We start from the raw sequence: 14988 nt of genomic DNA, 5'->3' as shown, positions 1-14988 counted from the left end.
AAAAAACATAGATACTGATTAAAAATAATGTTCAATAATTACTATAAAATAGTTTTATTGTTAACTCTTTGGTCATTCCTCATGATGGGACTAAAAGGAGAATCTTTATCCTGAATCTGCCTGGGTCCTCCTTACAGTCTGAAGGGCCCACGTTTGATCCCTTGGAGAACATGCAGTAGTTTCTCACCGTGGTGTTAATTTGCGTCTCCCTCATGACTTACAGAGCTGAGTAACTTCTAGTATGTTCGTTAGCTATTTTGTGAAATGCCTTTCCAAGGTTTTTGCTCATTTTAGTATTGTATTGTCTTACTGATTTGTAGGATTGCAGGATATACTGACCCTCTGTTGGCTAGAGGTATCATAAATATCTCCTCCCATCCTGATGTTTGCCTTTTCACTCTCTCAGTGATATATTTTGATGAACAGAAGTTCTTGGGTTTAGTGCAGTCCACTTTGTCAATCTTTTCACTTACGGATTAGTTACGGTGACCAACCATTCCAGTATGTCTGGAACGAATGGGTTGCCCAGACATGAGATGTCAACGCTAAAAGGAGGATAGTCCCAGGTAAGCCACATGGTTGGTCACCCTAGGCTAGGTGGTTCTTGTTGTTGTTTGGGGGGACAGGTCCTGTCATGTCACAAATAGATTTTCCAATGTTATCTTCCAGAAGCTTTATGGTTGTATCTTTCACATTTACATCAAATATCCATGTGCAATTTACTTTTTGTGTGTGGTGTGAGGTAGAAGCCAACGTTCATTTTTTTCCCCTTATGGATAGATACCAACCACTCAGCGCTGTTTATGGAAATGACCAACTTTTCTCCATTGCTTTGCAGTGTTGACTTTGTCGTAAGTCACATATCATGAATCAGTTGTGCAGCTTGGTTTCTGGACTTCATTGTGTTCCATTCATCTATTTACCTCTCTCTGTGCCATTTTATTTATTTAGCTTTGTAATAAGTCATGATATCTAATAGCATAAAAGTACCCTGACTTTCTTCTTTTTCTTTAAGATTGAATTGGCTGTTCTTGGTCGTTTGCATTTCCATATACATTCTAGAATCAGATTGTTGATTTCCTGAAAAAAATGTGTTGTGATTTTGATTGAGGGATTTTGATTAAATCTCTAGATTACTTTTGGGAGATATGACATCTTTAGGAATCTCAATATTCCAGTTCATGAACATGTTATATATATAAGTATAACTGTATATATTTAGGTCTTTTATTTCTCTCCTCAATGTTTGGTAACTTTCCTGAATAAACTTTTTTTAAAAATTTTTATAAGATTTTATTTATTTATTTGAGATAGAGCGAGAGCAAGCAAGAGAGAGCGAGCACAAGTGGAGGGGAGAGGGGCAGAGGGAGAGAGAGAAGCAGGCTCTCCACTGAGCAGGGAGCCCAACGCGGTGCTCGATCCCAGGACCCTGAGATCATGACCTGAGCCGAAAGCAGACGCTTAACCAACTGAGCCACCCAGGTGCCCCCTGAATAAACTTTTAAATAAACATATTCAGGGGCCCCATTTTAAACCTAATGAATTAGAACTTCTATGACCTCGATAGTTTGGTGCATATTCTCCAGATTTGACTCAATGCTTAAACAAATATAAATGGGTATTTTTGTATGCAAAGTTTCTGGTCCTTTGAGATCTAAATATAATTACCTTACTCCCATTTTTGCTAATTGCAATGTCTATCTTTTCACTTCCCTCAATATAATATTGCAGTTTTTGGAAGCAAATGGTCTCATGGTCACTTCTGGCCCTGAGTCCATCTGGCTGACCTCTAGATCTCACTTCTATTCCACTGCCAGGCTTTCCTCTTTTCCCACCTTCACAACAACCCAAATAATCCATGGGCTCCCTAGTGGAGGTTACTCCCTTTTCTGATTCCCTCTATCATGAATTCAATATAACTTCACTCTTATACCCTCTAGACTCCACTCTGGCCCATCTCTGTCTGCTCATCCAGACACACTGAGGCGCTCTGAAAAGGCCACCATTCTGAACCTCACATTTTAGCAACAGAGAGTATGAGGATTTAAAATGTCTGTGTTTCTTTTCTTCTTTCTCATCACTCCTGCTTCCACGAGTCTCTGTAAGCAGAAGGGACTAACAGGAGAAAGCTATTTCCCCATACATAAACAGTGTTTTAGAATTACTTCAACTTGCAAAGGTATGAGGCTTCTCATATACATATCTATACAACACACACACATACATTCACATGTGTATATGCATATATATGTATACATGTATGTATGTGTATCCACACATTCACATTTATTTTTAAAGTAGTCTCCATATTGAATTAAGCAATGGTTTTTAAAGTGGTTCTCCTATGATTTTCAGGTATATAATTATGTTATTTGCCATAACAATAATTTTGAAGAGACCACAATTAAAAGAAAAACTATATACTTTTAGGAAAGTGATGAGTACTTTGTGGCTAGAAGGCTGCATGCTACTGGCCTTGCATTTTGACTTAATTTCATAAAAAGATTGAAAAAAGCCTCCACTTTACTGCTTCCTTAGGGGTCTAGATATTCATATTTATTGGCTACAAAGCAGTTTTAATTTTTTCTGAGTTTATACTATTTTTATAAGGAGAGAAAAAAATAAAGACATTTTCATTTAGAAAAAAAATATGAGAGAGTGGGGGCTGTAAACTTTTTATTTTATGTTTTTACATTGGCTTTTACATGAAAAGATTGCTTACCACTGGTTTAGAATTTGGGGGTTAATTATATTCATTTGTGTTTCAAAAACAAATCACATTTCCCCAAGAAAAGGCTCAAGAATCTCTTTCCTTAATCTTTAGGAAACCCCACATACTGAATAGATACTTCTGGACCTTACGAGTCTTCATCAGTTGCTGATCCACAACAGATCACTGCTTTGGGGAAGATGAAGTCTTGCTACCAAAATGGACTGCCACAAAAGCAAGATTTGTGAATCAAGCTACTTGAAACAGATTTTTAACTAAATTACATATTAGTCATTTTAGCCAGCTTTATACCGTTTGTGCCCTCAAAAAATTTCCTCCCCATGTAATTAAATGGCTTTGTCTGCAGATATGAAGAAAAATATGTCTTGATAATAAACTTGGCAAAGGGAAGCAGAAGGATGAGGGATAGTGGAGGCAGAGGAAAAATGCACAGTTTACAGTTTCAACGAAATTCTAATCTTTGAGGTGGAAACAGCAGAAGTGTCCAGATTTTGAGCATTAGAAGCCTTCTATGTGAGGAGGTTGGAACTTGGACACAGATCACTCTGAGAAGGGGCACAGACATCCTCCCAGAGGGATTTGCATGCTTCTCATCTACATGATCAAGCACTGTGCATGTAGAACGTGACTGTGTCAAACCTTTTCGGAGTTAGAAGTACATTATCTGAGTCAGCATCTTCCCCTTATTGAATGACATCCACACATTATTCGCAGCTTTTGAGTTATCATCCCCTTGAAATTTTCTAATTGTTTTAAATAAAAGAAGTTGCAACATCTCGTTTGGTAAAAGACGCAAATCTCACAGAGGGAGGGCTTGCGCCCCAGCTCTTACCTTTGTTTGGAAGGAAGATGGTGATCTAAATTTGGGTGCTTATCTCTTGCACTAAAAAAAATATTATCTCCGACTGAAAGTGTTTTCTGACTCTCAAGTTTATCAATCTTTTGCTAAAAAAGAAAGTGAGTAAAAATTCCTGGAGTGCTCATCATAAACCAGCTTTTCAGTTTCAGGAACTAATATTTATAGGGCACAATTTATGAATCACGTTTTTGCTTTTTAATTTACACATGCTAACTCACTTAAACTTGGCAACAACCCTACGAGGAAGTTACAAAGCCCACTTCATAGATGAGGAAATGAGGCTCAGAGAGGCTGAATGACAACCCAGCGCTCACACATTAAAAGGCTTCAAATCCAAGTCAGCATGTCTCCCTGAGAACTGCTCAGGCAGTCCAAGGCTGTCCTTGCTCTGTATTTTGAAACTGCCTTCATAGTATATGCTCACTTAAAAATGCCAGGAAGAACACAACTGTAGATGGTGTTGGTAAGACACAAACCACCATCAGCACCCCATATGTTCTGAACACAATCTGCACAAATTTTCTCTAACAACTGCTAATATAATAGTAAGAATAATAATAATAACACCTTAGATTCGGAGTCTGCTTGAGATTCTCTCTCCTTGTCCCTCTGCCCTCCCGCTTGTGCTCTCTCTCTGTCAAATAAATGAATAAATCTTAAAAAAAAAAATTTAGTTTCCTTCAGTCTATTGTCATTGCTATTAGACGATATTACACGTGGATTCATGTAAATACTCTGAAGTTTAGTTTTCAAATGAACTGGAATTTATTATAAGGTCTTGAGCTCAATAATGTTGAATCTTGAACAAAATCAGATGTTTTCTCCAGCAACATGCCAAAAAAAAAAAATTTTGCCACAACTTCTGACTAGTCACGTGGGAACAGCCTCAGGCACGCAAGTGCTGTGGAGCCTACGTACTGCGGTGGGGCTGACGATGGGCTGGGCTACCTTCGCTGTGTGCTCTTAGACCTAACTGATAACATCTGGAAAGCCCGAGAAGCTCAAAGCCTCTTTCGAAGACCAAGAACATTCTGATAGTGCCAGGGTAGCATCAACATGGTTCTAAGCTGATGCAGCAGTTAAGTGTGAGCCATCTTCTAATTTAGAGTCTCCTTCTGGTCTGGGACAGAAGCGCATCCAGCTTCTTAAAGAATTTTACTAGTGGGGCGCATGGGTGGCTCAGTCGGTTAAGCGACTGACTCTTGGTTTCGGCTCAGGTCATGACCTCAGGGTCGTGAGATCGAGCCCCACGTCGGGCTCCGTGCTCAGCGCAGAGTCTGCTTGAGATTCTCTCCCTCTCCCTCCCCCCTGCCTCTCCCCCTGCTCACTCACGCTCTCTCTCTTTCTCTAAAATAAAGAGATAAATAAAAATCTTTAAAAAAAGGAATTTTACTGGTGCCGTGTTCATGCGACTTAGGATAGAAAGGCAAGAGAAGGTTAGTCACTAGACATCTGCAAGCAGTGACACACAGATGACCTCTGGGAAATAATGACAAAGTCTCCCAGGTGGTCACGGTTTATTCAGAGTAAGAGCAGTACAGGCTGTAAAACCATCGACTGCACTAGGACTTGTGAAGAATAGCTATCCAGCGAAGAGCCTGGACTGTCCCCAGTGAGGTCACCGGTTCCAGTGCCGTGGCCACACACTCTCCTTTGTCAGCAGGGTTATCTCTGAATACAAAAGACAAGGAGGTCCATATTATGTAGTCAGCTGTGGCCATCAAAGGCCAAACAGCTTTTTTCTTCCAGCCGGAGCAACCTGCCTGACGACACAATGCCCAAGACCCAGGGCAGTCGAGTGGCAGAATACCCCACCCCTATACTTAGCCCCAGCCACCTCTGAGAGAGCAGCCGGGGATTTCTTAGAGCTTTACACACTGCCTTTGTGGGCTGTTTCCAAGGTGACAAAGTGTTCTGTCCTTTGCTGTAAATAAAGACAGGAGCAAAGAGATCCAACCCTTTTCCTCCTCCTCTATTGGCTTCTGTCACGTTCAGTTGCGTGCTTCTCATGAGGGCGTGTGTGTGTGTGTGTGTGTGTGTGTGTGAACGAAAGCCCTGCTCCCCAGAGTTAGGGCTTCCTTGGAGGTGTTGTCTCTTCATTCGTTCGTTCGTTTGTTTGTTTGTTTGCTTGATGTGCTTGGGGAACTTCACTGTCGGTCAGGAGCCTGGCAGCTGGCATTCTTGGCCCTCTGATTCTCCCTCCTGCCCCTCACTCCACATTGTTTTCTCATCGGGGGAGAAGTAAATTCAAATGCTGTTGAAGACTGTATCATAGGTTCCCAATTAGTCACTGAACCCCCCCTGTGAAAGGATATGTTTTCCCAAACCACTGACACAGGCTTAGCACGTGACATGCTTTGGCCAAATGCACTCTCAGAGGAAGTGACGTATGCCATGACCGAGCAAAGGTTTTCAAGAGGCATTTCGTGGTTCCGCCACTTTTCTGATCTTTTGCCCCTCTACCTTGAGGACAGTACATCCTGGGCAGGTGCTGTTTCTTCAGATCGCAGAAGGAAGGAGACACACAGAGCACAGCCACAACCAACTGGAGCTGACACATCCTAAGGGTGACAAAGAACAGCTCTGTGGTTGTGAGCCACTGAGATTTTGGGGAGTGTTTGTTACCACAGCATAACCTCACAAAAGGGACTAATGAAATGCTGGTAAGAGACCGAGGAAGGAAAGCAAATGGGCTAGGTGGGGACTGCCTCAAAGGAAAACTCCCACTCTGCTCTGAGGGGCATGGTAGCGATTCAGCTTCAAGGGATGTTTGCCTTCCAGGAACACAGACCTATTGCTACCAGACTTTCTAATATTTAAGAGCATACCAAGAATTCCACTGTTGATGTGACTTCTACTAGTTTTTCAATATTCAAACTACATTCAGGCCAAATAGTACATATGCCACAGCCCCAAATCAGACATCAGACTCCAGTTAATAAACTGTTCTATGCTAACCTTGTACTGGAGCAAAACTGGCCTGTTCATTGCTCTCAACACCCCTCCCATACCCTCCTCCCTGCCAGGTCCTCCCCTCCTCCTACCCCTCAATTCCTAATTCCCCTCTTTCAAGGCCTTTGTCAAGTTCTCCTTCCTCTATTTCCCCAACCAGACTATCCAGCCCTGAACTTACTATAGTCTATATAGACTATATGGACTTATGGTCTATATTATAGTAAGCATTTTGCATGTTACTCCAATTTTTTTTTTAATCTTCTTATACACATGTTCTGCTCTTTGAGAGTCTACAAGCCCACTGAAGACAGAGACCATAGCTTATACTTTTGGCGTCCTTAGGGCATCACAGACATAGTGGGTACAAAATTAATGTTTTTACACGATAGCTTGTTGGTTCAGATGAACACCCACATTCAATTATCTGATTCTGAGGTTCTTGAAAACAAAGGATGAAGCCCAGAAGGAACCAGATTCTAGACACTCAATTGCCTATTTTTCTCATACTGAAGGGTATAGCTCATTAAGAAACAAACAATAAGTCAGGGTTGAATTCTGCACACACAAACCTTGTTAATACCAGTGCTTCTTTGTAGATTAAGTCCTGTCTGCGGCAAAATATACAATTAAGGATATAATATCAGGGTTAATCCAATTCAGATGGGATTGAGTTCAGCTTTATGTTGACCATCCTTCTAAGACCCCAATTATAACTTGTTTTATGCCTCAGCAACCAAAATAAGTTATGACATTCAGTTGAGTTCTTAGAGAGGGACATTTAATTTGTCAAGCTTCTGGGACATTCTTTCCAGCACTTTTTGGAAGATCCCATTGTATGCCATGGCCACTGCCATGCTTTTGGTGAGCCTCAATATGTTTGTTGAATAAATGAATTAATGAAATGCTTTAATATTGCGGGTCTTATTTCTCCAGCATAGAAAGATTAAATTCCCACCACTCTCCCCTATTCTTTGGTTTAACCCCTATAATTTTCACTGCTTTTAAAGTAACTCGGTACTAATAGTCCTCCTAATTTCCCTGAGAACCTAACTTAACACTAGGAGAATCTAGCTCTTTAATCAGAAAGTTCTTAAAATCAGTGTTTTCTTATATTTTAGAAGTGAGTTGTTCAGTGAGTATGTGAAAAAGGGCCAAATAACACCCTATGGTATTAAACCAATTTCTAGAAGATGTAAGACCAGATCTGTGCTAGGAAAATAATATCAGAGTCAAAATAAATGACTTGGAAGTGAATCACTTCCCTTTGGCAACTGAAATTAATTGAAACAACTCCCCCCGACCCCCCAACCTCCCCCTCCATCCCTATGGTGTTGTCTGACATTTCTTTCAAATGCCAATGAGCACCTCACTTTGTCAAATTAAATAAGTTCAAGCTGCTGGTATTATGCAACTTTAAAGCCATATGTCTAGGATGTTCCAGGACACTGATTTCACGTAATTTTAATCTTTTTAATAAAGGCAATTCGTTAAGTATATAACTAAACATGGAATCATTTTAGATAATTGTGAGGCTTCATATGAGTATATTCACAAAAAGGAAAACATTCTCTATTACCATTCAATTCATTCTCTAATACCAACATTTACTGACTGCTCGAAGACATGCCAGTTCCTAAGTGAGGGAACCTAGATGTAAACATGACATTATCCCTGCCCTCAAGGCTCTTACAAAGTAAACAATAAATTACAATTGGGTGATTCATATAACAATCAAAAGATGTTGCAACCACAGAGGAGCATATCACTTCATTTAGTTTGGAGGGCAGGGGAGGCTTCCCAGAAAAGGTGACTTCTTGGTTGGGTTTTTTTTTTTTTAAGATTTTATTTATTTATTTGACAGAGAGACACAGCGAGAGAGGGAACACAAGCAGGGGGAGTGGGAGAGGGAGAAGCAGGCTTCCCGCCGAGCAGGGAGCCCCATGCGGAGCTCTATCCCAGGACCCTGGGATCATGACCTGAGCCAAAGGCAGACGCTTAACGACTGAGCCACCCAGGCGCCCCTTGGTTAGGTTTTGAAGGTAGATCAGGGGATGGCCTTCTAGTAATCAAAGCAGAGGAATAGCCTGTATGTGTCCTGATTTTTTTTTTAAATGGAAATTAGGATCATTCCGTAGAGATAACAGAACTCAACAGCCTAAAAGGGAGCTATTGGCTTAATGATACTTATTGTACCTCAGAAAAGTCTTTGGAATTTCAATTTTTGCTTAAAATATTCTCTTGGTAGCCTCAGTTGGGAAGAAACTTTATTGGGTAAAGTTTTGTTTGTTTAAAAACTATGTAGAAGGGGCGGGCGCCTGGGTGGCTCAGTCGTTGGGCGTCTGCCTTCGGCTCAGGTCATGATCCCAGGGTCCTGGGATCGAGCCCCGCATCGGGCTCCCTGCTCCGCGGGAAGCCTGCTGCTCCCTCTCCCACTCCCCCTGCTTGTGTTCCCTCTCTCGCTGTGTCTCTGTCTGTCAAATAAATAAATAAAATCTTTAAAAAAAAAAAAAAAACTATGTAGAAGGGGCGCCTGGGTGGCTTAGTCGGTTAAGCTTCTGCCTTGGGCTCAGGTCATGATTGCAGTTCAGCAGGGAGTCTGCTTCTCCCTCTGCCCCTCACCCTGCTCTTGCGCACTCTCTCTCTCTCAAATAAATTAATAAAATCTTAAAATAAATAAATAACTAAACAACTAACTAAATAAATAAAAACTACGTAAAAATTGCTTCTTGGAGCTTTGTTCATTGGCTATGAACAAGAAGGATCACTATTTTCTTATCTTAAAAGAAAATATATATCCTGGATAATAATCACTTTTCTTAAATTTCACTATGGTTAACATGCAGTGTTATATTAGTTTCAGGTGTATAATATAGTGATTCAACACTTCCATACAACACCCTGTGCTCATCAGGACAAGTACACGCCTTAATCTCCATCACCTATTTCATCCCTCCCTTCTGGTAACCATCAGTTTGTTCTCTAGAGTTAAGAGTCTGTTTCTTGGTTTCTCTCTCTCTCTTCTTATTTTTTTCTTTGGTCGTTTGCTTTGTTTCTCAAATTCCATATATGAGTGAAATCATATGGTATTTGTCTTTCTCTGACTGACTTATTTTGCTAACCTTTATACTCTGTAGCTCCACCCATGTCACGGCAAATGGCAAGATTTCATTCTTTTCTATGGCTGAATAGTATTCCATTGTGTGTATATACCACTTCTTTGTATCCATTCATCTATCAGTGGACACCTGGGCTGCTTCCATAATTTGGCTATGGTAAATAATGCTGCTATAAACATAGGGGTGTATGTATCTCTTTGAATTAAATAATGACTTTTTTAAGTAGGTTCCACACCCAGCGTACAGCCCAATGCGGGGCTTGAACTCATGATCCCAAGATCAAGGCCTGAGCTGAGACCAAGAGACGGACCTTAACCAACTGAGCCACCCAGGCGCCCCTTAAATAATCACTTTTAAACATCCAAAGGAGAAGACATCTCTCTAGGCATCTTCAGTTGCTCATTGACCATGCATCCCTGGGTGCCTGCCATGGACAAGACACTCACTGAGCGCGGTGTCTGATGCCAAATTGTACAAGAACTTTTTCTGTCCTCGAGGAACTTGTCATCCAGGAGAGAGGGAGGATCCCCTTGGGGCGATGATCTGGATCTCTGCACTTGGAGGTGAAGACTTTTCAAAGTTCGAAAGATGACTAGAGAAACACCCCTAGGCAGCTTTCTGGAGCTCTCAGAAGAGCATGATAAGTCTCTCAGCTCTGTTCTCCCTGACATGATTGGGAGGGAAAGGCAGACCCAGCGCCCGGCAGGTGTTCTTTCACACTGTAGGGAGGATGATGAATCTTTCCCTGCCTCATTGTGAAAGCCTCCTTAAAAAGGTGCCCTAATGCAACTCTGGCTACAAAGGAACTCCAGAAAGAATGGGCAAATGACTCACCGTATTTCCTTCTTCTACCCCTTCCATCTCCTGGCAGCCCAAACCTTCCCTCAACACATTACCCTCCCTGCTGCTCAGCTCTCCACCACACCTCTTTGCCGGGATATTTTTAGAATCTGAATGCTAGGCAAGCTTAGGCTACTTCCATGCCACCCAATGAATGCCCTGAATGTCCCCTTAAAAACCTTTTAAGTATATCAAAGTAAAACATGTATACATATATACTCAAGAGTACTATAACTTCTAGAATTTATGAATGCACCCATGTGCATGTGCCCAATCTCTCTCCCCATTCTACTGCCTGCTCCTAGGGGCAACCACATAAAAATTTTTTAGCTATTTCTTCTGTTTTTTACTCTCGTATTTCTAAATATGCTTATATTGCTAATTTTTTCAAAATTTTCTGTTCTGGACATTGCTTTTTCACTTCCAATTATAGATTTATTTCCCAATACTACCCCACCACCACCATACACATACTTCCTCACTTTCCTCTACCGAAAGAGCTATGTTACTATTATTTTTATTAAATCAACATTTAAAATTATACTAAACAATATAAAGATCAGATGTGACACTTTCTTGCTTGGCAGACATAGGTCCCAGTTGAACCACTGAGTCTTCTTTGATTCTCTTTACTGTCAGGGAGTACTTCTTTCCCCCTGAAGTAAATAATTGTCTTATTTTTTATTTGCTTAGGTTTCCATGTAATAATTATGAATTCATTTCCAAACTTTCTGGGAGTAGGATACTCTTCTCAATATGGTCAACATATATTTATCAATTTTATGTTTATGTTTTTCTTGACGCTATCTCTCCAGGCTGTCCTGCCTGACCTGTACTGGGTGCCCTGTGAAGCCTGCTGATCTTGAACTTCTCTTTGCGAGCAGCCCAAGAATCCCCTTCACTGTGCCCGTTTGTGGTATCCCCGCCTTCCTGGAGCCCACATTTTCCTTTTCTTTGACTTATCCCCTCACTCTTTTGAAACAAATCCAGCAGTAGCTTCGGGAGAAAGGTTGCACAGAAATACTTTATTTTATTTATTCTATTTTTTTTTGAGTTCTTAAACAATCTTAATCCTACTTTCTACTTAATTAAATATTTAGCTGGGACTAGAAATCCAGGTTGGAAATGTTCTGTCAGAATTTTAAAGACATTACTCCAATGCCCTCTACCTTCCAATTCCTGGTCCTTTGAATCTTTTTTTTTTTTTTTTTTTTTTGCCCCAGAAACTTTTCAGATCTTCTCTTTCTCCCTATAGTACGGGAAGTTTGCTATTACTATTACTTTATTGATAATTTCCTCTCCTTTGTTTCTTCTTCTCTCCTTTTGTGGATTTTTTTGTACCTTGCAGATTAATCTAAATTGTTGTCTTTTTTTCCCCCCCTATTTTCTATTTGTTTATCTTTTTTGCTTCATTCTCTGGAATATTTTCTCAACCCTTCTATTGGACTTTTAATTTTTGATATTATATACAGTTGCTTTACTATGAAGAGCTCTTTCTCATTTTCTAAATATTCTTTTTTCATAGCATCATATTCTTAATAGATGCAATCTTTTTATCTGTTGATACATATTACTTACACCTTTTGTGAATTTGCCTCTGCTCCCTGCATTTTCTGTTTTCTAAGATCCTTTTTCTTTTCTTTTCTTTTTTTTGAAGATTTTATTTATTTATTTGAGAGAGAGAGTGAGAGTGAGAGAGAGAGAGAGAGAGAGAGAGCAGGAGTGGGGCGAGAGAAGCAGACTCCCCGCTGAGCAGGGAAGCCGATGCAGGACTTGATCCCAGAACTCTGAGATCATGACCTGAGCCAAAGGCAGACACCCAACTGTCTGAGCCACCCAGGTGCCCCTAAGATCCTTTTTCTGTTTCTCTAGTTGTTCTGTCTGTAAAGTTATAGGATTTCCTCATATGTCTAGTAGTCAATTCATATTTAAGAATGCGGCACTACAAATCTGATTGAAAGTTCTATGGGCATGGGCAGAGACTGTCAACTAATGAGCTAACCATAGGGAACTGCTCTTCATTAGGAGACCCCAAATGTCAGCATCTATGGGTCTTTTTGCTTGGGATGGTAAATTTCCCCAGAGGGTAATCTTCTGGGGATCTTTTTCTGGGAGCAGTGGGTAGATCCAAGAGGTATGTTTAGCTGAGAACATTCTGGAATTCAAGCAAAAACTCTGGAGGTTCTTACCATTCAATAGGCTATCTTTCAGTATAGTGTCTCCCTCCCCCCTCTAGCAGTGCTAGGTGTCCCTAAGCTCAGAGATATTCTGCTTCTACTTCTAGGCAGTAACCACTTCTCTGCTGTTGCGGTGAGGAAAAGCTACTTCACAGCTCCTTAGGCTAAGGGGAGGAGACCTGGGGGTGTAATTGCTGCTTATGTAGACTTTTTGCCAATACTCTAGTTGAGAGTTTCACCCCACACTTAAGTCTTTGTTTAAAAAAAAAAGATTTTATTTAACTTTTTATTTTTTAAAGATTTTGTTTATTTGAGAGAGAGAGAGCGCGCTTGCAAATAGGGGGAGGGGGAGGGGCAGAGGGAGAAGAAGGGGAACGGGCAGAAGGAGAGGGAGGGGGAGGGGCAGAGGGAGAATCCTAGGGGCTGGATCCCAGGACCCTGAGATCATGACCTGAGCCAAAGTCAGATGCTTAACTGACGGAGCCACCCAGGTGCCCCGAGATTTTATTTTTTAAGTAACGTTTACACCCAATGTGGGTCTTGAACTCACAACCCCAAGATCAAGAGTCACATGCTCTTCCAACTGAGCCAGCCAAGTGCCTCCCACATTAAAGCCTTTAGAACTACCTCTCATCTTGATTTCCTTTATTCTGGCACTAGAATGAATATGCTCTTTTTTTTTTTTTTTTAAAGATTTTATTTATTTGACAGAGAGAGACACAGCGAGAGAGGGAACACAAGCAGGGGGAGTGGGAGAGGGAGAAGCAGGCTTCCCGCGGAGCAGGGAGCCCGATGCGGGGCTCGATCCCAGGACCCTGGGACCATGACCCGAGCCGAAGGCAGACGCTTAACGACTGAGCCACCCAGGCGCCCCCTGAATATGCTCTTTTAACAGAGCCTCTCTTCTGCTAAGTCAGAAACCACTCATTCACTCATTGTCCTCCTTCCAAGTTTGTTGACATCTCTGAACTATGGTCACTGTCTTTCCCATTTTCTTTTTGTTTGTTCACACCTTTTTATTTCTGTACTGTTATTTTAGTTAGGTTTTAGGGGGAAAAGATGAAAAAGTGTGTTCAAACACTCATTTTTAAGTAGAAGTCTCTAATATTCTATTTTTAGATAACAAAAGGTTTAAGTAACGACAAGAAATTTTTTTTTAAAGATTTATTTATTTATTTGAGAGAGAGAGAGAGAGAGAAAGAGAGAGCATGGGGCGGGTAGGGTCAGAGGGAGAAGCAGACTCCCTGCTGAGCAGGGAGCCCAATGCGGGACTCAGTCCTGGGACTCCAGGGTCATGACCTGAGCCAAAGGCAGTCGCTTAACCAACTGAGCCACCTAGACACCACAACAAGAAAAATTTAAATAAACAACCCAAACCACTTCAGAGCCCAAAATGCTGCTGTGGAAGTTGAACAAATCGGCTGGCAGGCCCCACTACCACGTGAGAGTTCAGCGTCCTCCTGTTTGCAGAGAGCAAGAGTTTGAGTTCCACATGGGAAAGGCTGCATGTGTGAGTCTGCTAGCTGTATGAAAGGCACCGCAAAGCAGGGACCCAGTGAACAAATCATGCCCGAGTCATTTGAGTTATTTCCACGCCTGAGCGATGCGTTGTACAGATAAAGGACAAGAAGCGGATATACACTGAAGATTGGAATTCTACTGAGTTTTTCTTATGGCCAAACCAAGAAGATGTGGCCATTATACTTAACACTTTATATGCAGGAACCCTTAATAATAGTTTTCTTACTTTTGAAAAATGATATTCTTGTATTTCGAAAAATCTACAAATATTAAAAAAGGAAAACATAAAACACTATTTCACTGCCCAGAAAAGTTCTAGACATTTTTCATGTAAGTAAATATAAATACAATCATTTTTAGTAGTTAAATGGTATACTATTGTATTCTATACTATAATTTACTTAACGAACGTATAGCCAGGTTATTTCCAAGTTTTGGGATATTATAAACAAAATTGTAATGGATAATTTGGGGCATATGCACTATTGCTCAAAGATTTCTATAAAACAGCAAATATGCTATAGGATATCAATTGAGAAAATGCTAATGACCAAAATCTCATGTGAATTTAGTCACAATTTTAAATGAATTTGTGATTTAGTGTTCATAACAGCCTTCAGGTACATTTTAAAAGCAGAAATACACATATGCATGAAACATTATTTACAAACATCTACAAACAATGAGAGACACACAGAAACCTAGGAATAACTCCTTGCCCATGCACTCTTCTTCCCAGATCCCCCAAATTCATGACCCACTGGTTTGGAATTAGTGGGTGGAGTGTGT

The sequence above is a fragment of the Leptonychotes weddellii genome, chromosome 6, assembly GCF_054177405.1.
Source record: "Leptonychotes weddellii isolate Sample4059 chromosome 6, ASM5417740v2, whole genome shotgun sequence".
NCBI classification, from domain to species: domain Eukaryota; kingdom Metazoa; phylum Chordata; class Mammalia; order Carnivora; family Phocidae; genus Leptonychotes; species Leptonychotes weddellii.
Note: the sequence above shows the minus strand (reverse complement) of the source record.